We start from the raw sequence: 12,667 nt of genomic DNA on the forward strand, positions 1-12,667 counted from the left end.
GGGGACTTCCAGTATAAAATCTTGAGGGGTGTCCCATCTGTGAATAGAAGACTAGAAAAGTCTTGCCCACTAGACTGAGGGAGTACAAAGAAACGTGCTGTCCTCCGGGGCTGTATGTAACTAGGAATAAAAAAAGCAAGCCCATACCTCACATTGGGGGTAGGTTGAAATTTAACATTTCTTACAGTGTAACTAATCCTCAAGCTAAGAAATTAGCACAAAATCTGGTCCAGAATTGTGGGAGCCCTCAGAAATAAGTGGGAAACTGTCCTGCAGAGCAGAGGAACAACCTGGGACTCAATAGAAGAAACCACTCATGCTAAGGATGAACTTGAAATAAAACATGCCAGTCACACAAGGAAATAAATCATTACAAAGGAGCTTTGGCAGATGTTGTAAACAGGAGAAAGGTGCTCCTGGGACATGGGACAGAAATCACCTGGTTAAAATTATTAGCGATAATAAGACTGCAATGAAAGAACGTCACAGATTGGGAAGAGAACACACAGATTTGGAAAGGAACCAAGCAGAATTTCTAGAAACCTCAAGTAACCTCAGTGCATAGGTTAAACAGCTTGCTGCTACTGCTAAGTCACTTCAGTCGTGTCCAACTCTGTGCGACCCCATAGATGGCAGCCCACCAGGCTCCCCCTTCCCTGGGATTCTCCAAGCAAGAACACTGGAGTAGGTTGTCCTTTCCTTCTCCAACGCATGAAAGTGAAAAGTGAAAGTGAAGTCGTTCAGTCGTGTCTGACTCTTTGCGACCCCATGGGCTGCACAGCTTGAGTGGATATAAATGAAGAGAAAACTGTTGATCTTTGAGGGGTTCTGAAGAAATTGCTTGGAAGAGAGAGAGAGTGAAAAATGCATGGTTAAGACTTATGGAATTTAGTACAAGACAGTTCACTGTTACCTTCTGTGAACTTCCTGAAAGAGAAAACAGTGGGAGAGAGACTCTTCAAAGATATAATGGTAGACATTTTCCCATAATAGATGCAAGGCTTACTTCTTAGGTTCAAGAAGCACAGTGAACCCTAAGCAAGATAAAAGCAATTCCATACTTAGACACATTGTACCTGAGACACTAGGAACAAGACAGAAGCAACTGGGGGAAAGTCATTGTTGAGACTAGAAAACGTTCTGTGGGTAGCAGACGGTGATGGACCATTATCTGCAAAGTGCTTTTGGAGAGAGACAAACATCAACCTGGCATTCTGTATCCATATGAAGTAACACTCAAGGCTGAAAATGAAGAAAGTTTGTAGGTGGAGACCGAGTTGGTCAATTCTGCCGAAGGAACTACTAGAAGATGCACTTCAGGACGAGAGGAATTGGGACTGGAAGGAGGAGTGAGATACCAACAGTGAGGTGCTGACAGAGGGTTCAGAACCTGCCGGATCAGCGTGAGCAGAGTCCGGGTGGGGCTACGAGTAGGCAGGTCAGTTAGAGTCTGCAATTCAGCTTAGCAGTTGGGAACGTTGGGAACGCAAAGATGAAGGATTCAGGTAAAAAAGACGCTGCGCGACAGCGGTGATGAATTCCTTGTCTACGTGAGAAGATTCTTGCCACTTTGGGCCAATGTCAAGACCTCCATGTTTAGCCAACACATTCCATAATGACCTCCTTAACATTCTGAATTGGGGTCTTAGCTGTGGAAAAATAGGACTTGAATCTTAGCTATCAGATATGCAATGCACAGGGTAAACTACATTTAACATTTGAAGGAAAGCATACATATGGAGGGAGGACCATGGTTAAGATACAGAGAAACTCAGTGGATGAGGATAAATCGCAGGTGAAAGTGTTGACTTTTGCCATGTTGTGTCAACTTGATATGATTAGCTGGTGGTTTTTGACCAACTCCTGGACTTTGAAAATTGCTTAAATCTAGTATCACAGTATTATAAAGACCACAGTCATCTGGATCTTAACTTCGCTGTTCCCCGTGGGATCACAAGTGTGAAAGGAAAGCTGTGGCATGCTTTTATGTGGATAGATACTTTATAGCAAGTTAAAATCTATAGTTTAACATTTTATTATCTGAAAATGCAGCTGAAGAGGACTTTTAGAAACTACATTTCTTTGGTTTGAAAGTTGCTCTTTCTTGGGTAAATAAACTTAATTTCATCATAGAGACTATAGAGAATAAAAAACTCTGAAAAAGAAACAAACAAAACCAAAACCCCATTTGCCCTTCTCCAAAGTCAGCTAGTGAGGAAACACTGGGAGTCTTAACCTGCTCTGACCCCCATCCCCGGCTTTTAGGGAGTAAGTCGGGCTGGATGGAGTCCGGTGCACTGCATGTAACAGTCAGTGGCAAGCAGCTCTTACCACAATGGTGAGATCTGGATCTTTATGGCATCTTTTCTAGCGGCTGATGTAGCACCTGAGGAAACTACGGTACTATGTTGGTGCTGAAAAGGTGCTGTAGAAGCGGATCTAATCGACATGGAAGGATGTTCAGAATATATTAGGTGAAAAATGAGGTTGTAGCATGGTTTGTACAGTGTGATGGCATGTCTTTATCGAGTGCTTCTCATGCAGCAGGCAATGTGCTGAGGCCTTTCTGTGCAAGATCTTACCTTGTGACAGTCCCTATTTCGTAGATGCGGAAATTGAGGTGCGGAGAATTTGAGGTCGCCCACTTAGTAAGTGATGCACTTGGGCTTTGAATGTAGTTCCGGCCGACTCCAGCGCCCCGCTCCTGCCCCTTGCCCTGTGCTGCCTGTGCGTGTGACCGAGCACATGCGCTGGGGCGTTTCTGACACAGGGTCATTCACACGAGTGTCAGTAGAGAAGGGCCTGGGGTGCGGCGCCCCAGCACATCGAAGCGGCTGTCTCTCGATGACTTTATTTCCTTTTACTTTCCTCTAATTTCTGATTATTCTATAACGGGCTTGGATTGCTTTTGAAATCAGAAATAGTATAAAACTTATAGAACAGTGTAACAGACTAAAAAAAGTAATGGGGATATAATTTTAAGTCAGAAATGGATAAGAAATTACTGTTTTATATTCAACAAGTATGGTTGAAGACATAGACCAGTCTGCTTAAAGTGCTTATCTCTGTGTTATGGGAAATTTTTCTTTTTTTCTGTAAGTTCTAAGTTTCAAACAATAAGCATTTCTAATTTTAAAAAAATTGTGAAAGCAATTATTATTTGCCATAATGTGATATTAGTGGATTTTGGGAGGAATATGGTATTAAAGTAACTTAGTGGTTCAGCCTGAGATTGCATTAATGGGGACTTGAGATTTTGGTGCTTTTTTCCTATTCAAGGAAACTTAAATTACTGTTTTGGGCCTTATTTTGTTCATCTACTTGAAAAAGGCATGCAGTATCTTAAATTACAGGCTTATTGTAAGAACAAAAACTCCTTTGAAAGATGAGTTGATAAACACATTTGTACCATCGATTTTTTAGTTAGTGATGTTTAATATTTTATGATTCTGGTGTCACTTCTCCCAGTAACAGCTCTGATATCAAATACTTTTAATAAGTTTAAATTTTAATGATATTATGTACAAAAACTTTGCAGCATGTAGCTTGTGTTCAGTGAAAATTAGTGATTTTAAATTTGTGTTTTACATAAATTATGAACTAAGACATATATTAAATATAAATGCAAATTACAAGAGTATTATGTATGAATGCAGTACTGTAGCTGACCACAAAAATGCTGTCTTCTAAGAATGACCCTGGTACACAGCAGGGAACCCCATTGGCCATTTCTCTGCTCTGTCATCTCTTGATTTGTTTTCATGGAGTTCTGCAAAGTCCTGCAGCTTCAGAGCTTCTCTCGTTCTTGCTGACCCTGAAGTTTACATGCTTAACTTTTCCTCAAGTCTGTTTTCCAGTATGACTTCCTTTTGCTTAAGCTAGCCGGTATAGTGTTTTCTTGGAGCAAACAATATTCAGACCTTTTAAAATGGGAAGGCATAGTAAGCACTGCCAGTAATTTTGAACTGTATTATAAATTAAAAAATTGTACAAGTTCTAATAGTAAATATTTCAAGACAAGCAAAGGAACATGTTCTGAATTCTGAATGGGTGTACTACCCATTGAAGGACAACAAATGGATTTGGTCTTTGCCTGTTTTGATCTTGCTTTCATCTTAACCACTTTCCAGATTAATTGGAAAGTGCAAATTCCTTCCTCTAACCCTGCTTAAGGCGCTGTTGTGCCTTCAGCTCCTCTGTTTCTGTGGCTTGGCTTCCTCCTGTGGCTGTGCCCGCCTTGGCCTCCGGGAGTGGGCTCTACTCTGCCCCTTCCTGTTCTCTTGGCATGCTGTTTTTGAGGGGCTGCTGTTTTCCCCTCCTCACCAAGGTTGCTCACCTGCAGTCTCTCCTCCGTGTGTGTGGCAGCATGTGTGGTCCACGTTTAGGATGTGAGCAAAGTTAATAGGCACCAACCCCCAGAAACGATACTCTATTAGAGTAGATGTGCCTTTGTGGTTCTTAAGCCTCTTTCTTTCACTTAGCTTTGGTAAGCAAGGAGGCTTAAGGTGTCTTTTCATGACAGGATTTTAGTTTACAATTATGTTTTATTATGTAGTGCTTCTGTTAGGTCCATACCATTTCTGTCCTTTGTTGAGCCCATCTTTGCAAGAAATGTTCCCTTGGTATCTCTAATTTTCTTGAAGCGACCTCTAGTCTTTCCCATTCTGTTGTTTTCCTCTATTTCTTTGCATTGATCGCTGAGGAAGGCTTTCTTATCTCTCCTTGCTATTCTTTGAAACTCTGCATTCAGATGCTTATATCTTTCTTTTTCTCCTTTGCTTTTCCCTTCTCTTCTTTTCACACCTATTTGTAAGGCTTCCCCAGACAGCCATTTTGCTTTTTTGCCTTTCTTTTCCATGGGGATGGTCTTGATCCCTGTCTCCTGTACAGTGTCACAAACCTCCATCCATAGTTCATCAGGCACTCTATCAGATCTAGGCCCTTAAATCTATTTCTCACTTCCACTGTATAATCATAAGGGATTTGATTTAGGTCATACCTGAATGGTCTAGCGGTTTTCCCTACGTTCTTCAATTTAAGTCTGAATTTGGCAATAAGGAGTTCATGATCTGAGCCACAGTCAGCTCCCGGTCTTGTTTTTGTTGACTGTATAGAGCTTCTTCATCTTTGGCTGCAAAGAATATAATCGATCTGATTTTGGTGTTGACCATCTGGTGATGTCCATGTGTTGAGTCTTCTCTTGTGTTGTTGGAAGAGGGTGTTTGCTATGACCAGTGCGTTCTCTTGACAAAACTCTATTAGCCTTTGCCCTGCTTCATTCCGTACTCCAAGGCCCAATTTACCTGTTACTCCAGGTGTTTCTTGACTTCCTACTTTTGCATTCCAGTCCCCTATAATGAAAAGGACATCTTTTTTGGGTATTAGTGCTAAAAGGTTGTGTAGGTCTTCATAGAACCATTCAACTCCAGCTTCTTTAGCTACACTGGTTGCGGCATAGGCTTGGATTACCGTGATATTGAATGGTTTGCCTTGGAAATGAACAGAGATCATTCTGTCATTTTTGAGACTGCATCCAAGTGCTGCATTTCAGACTCTTTTGTTGGCCATGATGGCTACTCCATTTCTTCTGAGGGATTCCTGCCCGCAGTAATAGATATAATGGTCATCTGAGTGAAATCCACCCATTCCAGTCCATTTTAGTTTGCTGATTCCTAGAATGTTGACGTCCACTCTTGCCATCTCCTGTTTGACCACTTCCAAACTGCCTTGATTCATGGACCTGACTTTCCAGGTTCCTATGCAATATTGCTCTCTACAGCATCAGACCTTGCTTCTATCACCAGTCACATCCACAGCTGGGGATTGTTTTTGCTTTGGCTCCATCCCTTCATTCTTTCTGGAGTTATTTCTCCACTGATCTCCAGTAGCATATTGGGCACCTACTGACCTGGGGAGTTCCTCTTTCAGTATCCTATCATCTTGCCTTTTCCTACTGTGCATGGGGTTCCCAAGGCAAAAATACTGAAGTGGTTTGCCATTCCCTTCTCCAGTGGACCACATTCTGTCAGACATCCTGGAATGTGAAGTCAAGTGGGCCTCAGGAAGCGTCACTACAAACAGCTAGTGGAGGCGATGGAATTCCAGTGGAGCTATTTCAAATCCTGAAAGATGATGCTGTGAAAGTGCTGCACTCAATATACCAGCAAATTTGGAAAACTCAGCAGTAGCCACAGGACTGGAAAAGGTCAGTTTTCATTCCAATCCCAAAGAAAGGCAATGCCAAAGAATGCTTAAACTACTGCACAATTGCACTCATCTCACATGCTTAGTAATGCTCAAAATTATCCAAGCCAGGCTTCAGGAGTACGTGAACCATGAACTTCCAGATGTTCAAGCTGGTTTTAGAAAAGGCAGAGGAACGAGAGATCAAATTGCCAACATCCTCTGGATCATGGAAAAAGCAAGAGAGTTCCAGAAAAACATCTATTTCTGTTTTATTGACTATGCCAAAGCCTTTGACTGTGTGGATCACATGAACTGTAGAAACTTCTGAAAGAGATGGGAATACCAGACCACCTGACCTGCCTCTTGAGAAACCTATATGCAGGTCAGGAGCAACAGAACTGGACATGGAACAACAGACTGATTCCAAATAGGAAAAGGAGTCCGTCAAGGCTGTATATTGTCACCCTGCTTATTTAACTTCTGTGCAGAGTACATCATGAGAAATGCTGGGCTGGAAGAAGCACAAGCTGGAATCCAGATTGCTGGGAGAAATATCAATCACCTCAGATATGCAGATGACACCACCCTTATGGCAGAAAGGGAAGAGGAACTAGAAAGCCTCCTGATGAAGGTGAAAGAGGAGAGTGAAAACGTTGGCTTAAAGCTCAACATTCAGAAAACTAAGATCATGGCATCTGGTCCCATCACTTCATGGGAAATAAATGGGGAAACAGTGGACACAGTGTCAGAGTTTATTTTTTTGGGCCTCCAAAATCACTGCAGATAGTGATCGCAGCCATGAAATTAAAAGACGCTTACTCCTTGGAAGGAAAGTTATGACCAACCTAGAGAGCATATTCAAAAGCAGAGACATTACTTTGCCAACTAAGGTCCGCCTAGTCAAGGCTATGGTTTTTCCAGTGGTCATGTATGGATGTGAGAGTTGGACTGTGAAGAAAGCTGACTGCCGAAGAATTGATGCTTTTGAACTGTGGTGTTGGAGAAGACTCTTGAGAGTCCCTTGAACTGCAAGGAGATCCAACCAGTCTATTCTAAAGGAGATCAGTCCTGGGTGTCATTGGAAGGACTGATGCTAAAGGTGAAACTCCAGTACTTTGGCCACCTGATGCAAAGAGCTGACTCATTGGAAAAGACTCTGATGCTGGGAGGGATTGGGGGCAGGAGGAGAAGGGGACGACAGAGGATGAGATGGCTGGATGGCATCACTGACTCGTTGGACGTGAGTCTGAGTGAACTCCAGGAGTTGGTGTTGGACAGGGTGGCCTGGCGTGCTCCGATTCATGGGGTTGCAAAGAGTCGGACACAACTGAGCGACTAAACTGAGCTAAAGTAGTGCTTCTTCCGTATGAAGCATGATGGGTGGGGAAAGGACCTACTCCTCTGATCCTGGTCCTTTCTTCTTAAGGTCATCACTGTTCTCTGATTACTCTTTCAGTGATGATTTTTGTGTAAGGCACCCATGTGCATATATCCACCCACCCACCACTTTAGCATTATACAGATGGTAGCCTGCTGTTACATACTTTTGGAGATTGGACTCAGCGTAGTGATTCACTTAATAATGTGTCGTTTCATGTTAGGAAATACAGGTGTATCTTATATTTAAATACGTATATATAAAATGTGCTTGTAAGTCATTGGCTCCTAGTGTATTGGCATTATTACATGATGATATCTTAAGTCTTAGAGCTGGGTTCAAATCCTGGCTTTGCCATTTATAAACTTTGTCACTTTGGGCAAGGTACATAACCTGTCTGTTTCAGTTGCTCATTTATGAAATAAAAAGTTAGTATCTCTTCCCAAGGTTTTTGTAAGGATTAGAAGAGAAAATGTATGTAAGATTTAGCACAGTGTCTTGCTTAATATTAATAAATCATAGCTGTTATCATGCTTGTAAATTTATCAGATCAAGTGAACCGCTAATGTGTTTCTCCTTCCTCAACTAAAGTAGAAGACACAGGAGACATTACATGTTTCTTGACCTCTTAACTTACGTTGGTTGTCCTTTTTCTTCCAGTCTATTGTTTATATTCACTCCTGCTCCCCTCCTCACCCTCTGCCCAGCCAATAATCTGTATCTCTTTTGCCTGTGAGATTTCTTACTGGTCAGTGGTACCCTCCTGCCATTGCAGTGTCGCTTCTCACTTGCCAAGTCATTCTGACTCTTTGTGACCCCAGGGACTGCAGCACGCCAGGCTTCCCTGTCCTTCACTCTCCCATGGAATTTGCTCAAACTCATGTCCATTGAGTCGATGATTGCCATCTGACCATCTCATCCTCTGTTGCCCCCTTCTCCTCCTGCCTTCAGTCTTACACAGCATCAGGATCTTTTCCAGTGAGCTGACTGCCTGCCTCAGTTGGCCAGAATTAGGTGCTATCATTTGTGCTTTAGTATAAACCTCAGCAGAGAAGGCATATTTCTGTTGATGATACTCTGGAGTGAATTTAATATTGGCAATTATATTTAGTCATGTCAATAGACAGGATGATTCTTCTTGTGACTGGGATTTCAACTGGGATAGAACTGATATTTGGCTACAGATGGCAGTTGACACAGAGGGTTAAGTGTGGGCCTGAGATTCTACAGAGGCACTTCTACTGTGGGCCTGTCTGGAAGTGGCCCTAGGAGGCCAAACCATGATGGGGGAAGTGTGTGTGTGCATGGCTGGGGGTATGCAGTGGTACATTGTTCACTAAAAACTATCAGGAGAAGTCAGAGGCAGTGGGTTCTTATGGGGGAATAGTATGCAGGGGATGGTGTGTTTTTATAAGAAAGAAAAAAAATTGGTGTGTATAAACCAGATGAGCTTCCTTACTGAACTCTTTTAATGTTCTGCTCCAGAGTGCAAGCTGTCTAGCTGTGGGAAGCCCCCAGCCTTTTCCACAGGGGCGGCATGAGTCTCACTTGACAGAGTCTGCCAAGCTGTCACACTTGGAGGGCTGAGGACTGGTGCACCCAGGAATACTTGTGGACCTTTTAAGGGGGTTGAGTGCCTGTAAGAGTGTGTGGGGGCTTAGCTGCCCAATTTAAGGTATTAATTCACATCAGTGTGATTTCATCTGTTCCCACCGACTCGTGTGGCCTAAACAAGCCGCCTGATATTTGAGAGGTTTTTTTATCCTCTCTTCAAGGTTGTGTTTTCTGGCTTCTTGGCTTTGATAGGTTTTCACTACCTGAATGATACATACGTGCACTGGTGGAGAATCTTCATGTTTTTGTCCCCATTGAGTTTCTGTCATATGTTGTGGTCATGAGTGAGAATCTGCTATCTACTCCCAGGGTATCTGGTGATGGTCTGCACGTCCTTGGTCTGTGTATTGCCTTTCTGCCATGGAACTGTAATCGCTGAAAGAAATGCATAGAGATGTAGCTATTGAAAGACACTTGAAACGTTCTGTTCAGGGAGTTCACTTTTGTTACTGTTTCTTTATATTAAAAATCTGATTTCCTCCATTTGTCTAGATCTATTCCATTCTTATAAATTCTTTTTTTTTCATTTACTTTTCTGAAAATTTGAACATTTAAAGAGATGACAGTTCAACTCTGTACCAAGGCTTTCTGAGAAAGTGAGAAAATGAATTTCATTTTAGAATAGCTCAGAACTGGTAGAGGGTGTGGCGTGGCGGAATCACAGTTCTTCTGCCTTTTGAAACCACCCTTCCAGATTCATTTCTCCTTGCCCCCTTCTATCTGATGTGTGGGTTTAAGAAGCAGCAGATGATTCTGCCTCTTACACAGTTTCCCCCTCTCTCCCTCCTCACCCCTTGTACGTGGATAAATACACTCAAAGAGTTAGCCATTCTAATTCCAGACATCTTTGTCCTCCTTTACAGTTGGGAGTCCCCCCCCCAATCCCATGTTCTTACCTTTCATATAATACCTTGGACTCTATGAAGAAAGCTACAAGTAAAATTATATGTATTTTTCTATTATACAGAATGAGAACTCATGTTCCTGTAGATTGCTGCTTAGCATTCAGAATTGTGTATTTCAGCATCAGAGTTCCTTCTTTAAAAAACTGGCCATGTTTAATATTGATATTTTGTTTGTTTTGGTTGGTATATGAACACACTGAAGACAGAGGAAGCTGTTTGACTAATTTTTGTTCTTTACAAGTAAGTCATTAGAAATCAAACCAAGTCTGTTGTGCCAGTTCATGGTCTTTGTAGACTTTTGTCAAATATCTTACATATTTTAAGCAATTTCTCTTTTACTCATAATTGCAAAAATCCCAGAATTACTCCTTCTTGAGGTATAAGGTTTGTTGAACTACTTATCTTTCTTAAGAAAGGAAATAAGACCTTTCATATATCCTTTGCTGCTTATAGAATAATGCCAAACTTTGTTTATAGTGTTAAACTTAATAAAAAATGTTTAAAGTAATTTTGATCTCAGGAATTAGATAAATTAGTACTTTGGTCCTGGCTTAGAAATATCAGCCAAGGCTAGGCAGCCTTACTTTAAACCTTGTACTTGATAAAAGTTGAATGTTGCCTGCAGACTTGGACAGAGAGGATCACAAAGTTCTTGAAGTTTCTGTGTTTTTCTTCTGAAATGTAACTTTTCTAACCTAACATAAGGTATAGGTATGTCTTGCTGTGCTAAAATTTTAAGATACATCAGAGCATGTCTACTGATGGCTCTTGAAATGAAGATTAACCAGACCATCTGAACTGCCTCTTGAGAAAGCTATATGCAGGTCAGGAAGCAACAGTTAGAACTGGACATGGAACAACAGACTGATTCCAAATAGGAAAAGGAGTACGTCAAGGCTGTATATTGTCACCCTGCTTATTTAACTTCTATGCAAAGTACATCATGAGAAACGCTGGACTGGAAGGAGCACAAGCTGGAATCCAGATTGCTGGGAGAAATATCAATAACCTCAGATATGCAGATGACACCACCCTTATGGCAGAAAGTGAAGAGGAACTAAAGAGCCTCCTGATAAAAGTGAAAGAGGAGAGTGAAAAAGTTGGCTGAAAGCTCAACATTCAGAAAACTAAGATCATGGCATCTGGTCCCATCATTTCATCGGACATAGATGGGGAAACAGTGGACACAGTGTCAGACTTTATTTTTCTGGGCTCCAAAATCACTGCAGATGGTGATTGCAGCCATGAAATTAAAAGATGCTTACTCCTTGGAAGGAAAGTTATGACCAACCTAGAGAGCATATTCAAAAGCAGAGACATTACTTTGCCGACTACCGTCCGTCTAGTCAAGGCTATGGTTTTTCCAGTAGTCATATATGGATGTGAGAGTTGGACGGTGAAGAAAGCTGAGTGCCGAAGAACTGATGCTTTTGAACTGTGGAGTTGGAGAAGACTCTTGAGAGTCCCTTGGACTGCAAGGAGATCAGTCCTGGGTGTCATTGGAAGGACTGATGCTAAAGCTGAAACTCCAGTACTTTGGCCACCTCATGTGAAGAGTTGACTCATTGGAAAAGACTCTGATGCTGGGAGGGATTGGGGGCAGGAGGAGAAGGGGATGACCGAGGATGAGATGGCTGGATGGCATCACTGACTCAATGGACATGAGTTTGTGTAAACTCCGGGAGTTGGTGATGGACAGGGAGGCCTCGCATGCTCCGATTCATGGGGTTGCAAAGAGTCGGACACGACTGAGCGACTGAACTGAACTGATTGTACATAAAAAATCTTTTTTTTGGAACTCAAAAATCTTAAAAAGTAACCTGGAAGAAGATGATACTACAGAATCTTTTGACAGGTTACTTAGAAGCTTTGAAATCAAAGTCAAAAAGAATTAGGAAGTCATCTTTGATTTTCCTGGGTCCTTTGATTTGTGTAGATTTCCCTGTCACATGTAAGGTGCTCATGACAGAGTAGAGTATAGCGCTGGTGATGGGGCCCTGGCTATCAGGTGGTTGGCAGTGGGCTTTGGCTTAGCCCTGGCTCTGAAAGCTCAGCCCAGGAATGTGAATCAGGTGAGAATATCAGGACCTGTCCTGCTGTTTTAAGAAGAACTAACCTATGCTGTTGCGAAAACTCAAAAAAGCCATGCTTTTTCCTTAAAAAACGACCAAAAAAAAAAAAAAACCCAGCTAAAATATTATAAAGATCTTATAGTATCTTAAGAAGTTTATGCAAAGAAACACTCTTCGTGTTGTGGCAAAAATTATTTTTTAAACCTTTGGTTTAAAAAGATGAATGTGGAGGTGTTTTTGACTGCTTTGTGACCTAATTTACAGGACTCCAAGGTGGAGCTGTGTAGGAGTGCATATAGGGAGGCCTTGCTTTACATCCTTGCCCTCAAGCCTGTTTGCTCCCACCTCCTGTCACAGGTAACCATACTAGTTTCTTTTAAAGATAATGTTTAAAATTGAGATGAAATTCACATAACACAAAGTTAACCATTTAAAAATGAACAATTCAGTGGCTTTTGGTACTTTCACAGTGTGGTACAGTCACCACCCCTGCCTCGCTCCAGAACATTTTC

The 12,667-nt window shown here is 41.8% G+C and overlaps 1 protein-coding gene across 1 annotated transcript in view; it reads left to right on the plus strand.

Annotated features, from left to right (window-relative positions):
- Positions 1 to 12,667, plus strand: part of SDK1 (sidekick cell adhesion molecule 1) — a 718,540-nt gene that overhangs the window by 11,771 nt on the left and 694,102 nt on the right. The gene's annotated exons all lie outside the window — the stretch shown is intronic.

This window comes from Capricornis sumatraensis, chromosome 3 (assembly GCF_032405125.1).
Source record: "Capricornis sumatraensis isolate serow.1 chromosome 3, serow.2, whole genome shotgun sequence".
Taxonomy (NCBI): Eukaryota; Metazoa; Chordata; class Mammalia; order Artiodactyla; family Bovidae; genus Capricornis; species Capricornis sumatraensis.